Below are 3053 nucleotides of genomic sequence, written 5' to 3'. Positions count from 1 at the left end.
GAAGCAGCGTTAGCCAACTTCTCCCCACACAATCCCGCTTCGTTTGTTCATCCATCCTACATATTCTTTCCTTGTATGGAATCTCGCGCTCTGTGGAACTAGCCACTGGACAGCTCCCCTCCTGTATAATACGCGGCCCCCCCTCCTTCTACGCCTGAGTCCCATTTTCCTGGCAATGGGATACTGGGGCTGTCATTGGTGAATACAGGTTGGCTGAGCTGCTCTTGACCTGGGACAGACCACAGCTCCTCAGTGGGCCTGGTTCTGTCCAATGATGGAGCGAGACTAATGGAGCTAAGAGGACCTTGTAACACACAAAAAGAGGTGATGGCTAATGGTACTAGAAAAGTATACTGGAAATGACAGAAATATAAATAAAAATTTACCCATCCATGAGTTACAAGTGTTGCCAGTATTTCAAGAAAGGCTTTACATCTATCCTTAAAGAGGAGGTTGTGCCAAATCGCTTTTGGAGTTTTCTACTTTGTTATAACATTGTTCCTTCATCAAAAACATGCCTGAAGAGGTTGTAGATGACATCCATGCATGTCTGAGTAATCTAACAATCTCTCTCTGGCCCTATCCGAACCCTCTTTACAGTTAACTGTAAGATTTGTCCAAGGCTCCGCCCACAAGCCTACATCACCCATGCTCCCACGCGACAATTCTCCATAAATATACAAAAATGTGATACAAAACTGTACACTACAACTTCACAAATCTGATGCGATGTGAAGTAGTTTCATTAACATGATAACACTGTCAAGGAGGTGTGACTTTTCAGAGCGTCAAAAACAAAAGAGAAAATTATAACATTTAGCATTTCCAAAACAATAAGGGTGAGCTAAATATGCTATGTGTTCACAGTTAATGCCCCATAGAAGTAAAGTACCCCCTCTTTAATACCCCGTAGAAGTAAAATACCCCCTCTTCAATCCCCCATAGAAGTAAAATACACCCTCTTTATAATCACACAAAGGTAAACCTCAAACTATTTATTGTTCCAAACTTAAATTGGGCTCCAAACCACAGAGGGTTATTCGTAGCCGTGTCTTACCTGATTATATGTACACTGCTAAGCAACTCCCACAGGTGCCCCACTCACATGGCCCAAGCGGAAGCCACTTATTACAGTAAAAGGCTGGACAGGGCCTGGCTGTGGGTGCTACAAAAATGACATGACTGTTAACAGAACACCTGGCTTACATACGCTACATACTCTAGAACAAATCTGTTTACAAGAAAAAGGGTCTATTGTGCAATCATGTTTCTGAGTCCCGGAAACCAAAATATTTAACTGTAATTTGAGAACAGCATGAATAACATAGCATTTGCTTTTTACGTATAGCGCTCAGGACTGTATGAAGAAGAGTACTACAAGAATGTGATGTCAGCCATCGTGTTCAGCTCCAGTCACTAGCAGTTACAGTGAGGAAATTGAAGCAGAGTTCTATATTTGGAATTCTGACCGCAAGTATCATAGCAACCAAAGAGCCAATCCGGAGCGAGGCTATTGAAAGTAACACCTCTTCTCGTCCGCATTGCTGGTTTAGCAGGGAGTGGGCACTTAGCAACACTGTCAATCAAACCTGTTGCGACCTCAGGGGAAGAAGGCGGATTTGTTTGGTATTAATGTTCATATCTTGATTTAAAGACAATATAGTGAAATAAAAATGCCAGGATCATGTAGAGCGGGTTAATACAAACATTTTAAGACCAAAATGACGAGTCTGACAGCAGCAGTTACAGAGAGAGGGGCCACAATTTTTCAATAGAAAGTGAATTGGAGTCAGAGTCAATGGAGCCAGAGGCGCGCCCATGATCACTTCCTATTTGGAACACAGTGACTAGCAGGTTTATATATACAGTCTAAGGCCATCACAAACGAGCTGAAACTAACAGAGATTTTAAGACGCTAAATACAAAACTTAACATTCATTCAAAAGTATTTTTCAGTTGCTACAGAGTGACACAAGAATTTACTAGTAGTGATCCCGCAGCTTACAGGGTTGTTCCACTGCTCTTTTCTATGTTGCTTAAATTAATGCATTTCAGCATTTCAAAATGGCAGATTTAGTCAGTAATAGTTGCTCAATTGTCCTATTTTGTAACCATAGACTGTTTAAATAAGTGGACTGAGTAAGTGTGACATCACCCACAGCGTTCAGCTTCAATCAAATGAAGCTCAGCCAAGCTAACAGTTATAGAGGCCAATTTGGAGCCGAGTTCCATATTTGGAATTCAGACCACGGGTATCATAGCAACCAAAGAGCCAATCTGGAGCGAGGCTGTTAAAGGTAACACCTCTTCTCATCCACACCACTGGTTTAGCAGGGAGTGGGTGCTTAGCAACACTGTCAATCAAACCTGTTGCTAACACTAGCGGGAACAACCTCAAGAAAAGAAGGCAACTGATTTGTGTGTTCTGATGTTAATGTCTGTCTGTTAATGTTCATATCCTGATTTATGGATACAATAGCGAAAATAAAAACCCCAGGATCATGTCTGACAGCAGCAGTTACAGAGAGGAAGGAAGGAGTTTCGAGTCGATGTAGCCGGAAGCGCGACATGATCACTCTCTATTTGGAATGCGGCGGCTACCTGGTTAACTATGCCGATTTATATATACAATTTATGTTTGTACTCGTATACAAATGTAAGTAGTCACCATTACTTGTTTTTCTTAAGCCTAAAACAGACAGACAGTGACTTTAAATTAGCCTTGAAAAACATGTATCACTGAAACGCAAAGTCAGTGAATGCACCATGGGGATCTATAAGCAACAACAGTGAAACATTATGAAATTAAATGTACATAAAAGCACTTCCTCTGTGAGTGTATCCGGTGGGAGGAGCAGAGGAGAGGGCACTACCTGGTAATTGGATCTGAGGCCTGTGGAGCCACTGGCATCCCCCAAGTCCCAAAGCAAATATTACATAGACAGAGGTATTTTTCCTGGTAAAAATGTTTATTATAAAAATAGTGGTTGCATTTTCAAATCATATTTTAAGTTTGTGTTGTATAAATATGAGATGTGAGTGTGAGAGGTGTG

The sequence above is a fragment of the Periophthalmus magnuspinnatus genome, chromosome 4 (assembly GCF_009829125.3).
Source record: "Periophthalmus magnuspinnatus isolate fPerMag1 chromosome 4, fPerMag1.2.pri, whole genome shotgun sequence".
Taxonomy (NCBI): domain Eukaryota; kingdom Metazoa; phylum Chordata; class Actinopteri; order Gobiiformes; family Gobiidae; genus Periophthalmus; species Periophthalmus magnuspinnatus.
This window is presented reverse-complemented; position numbering follows the sequence as displayed.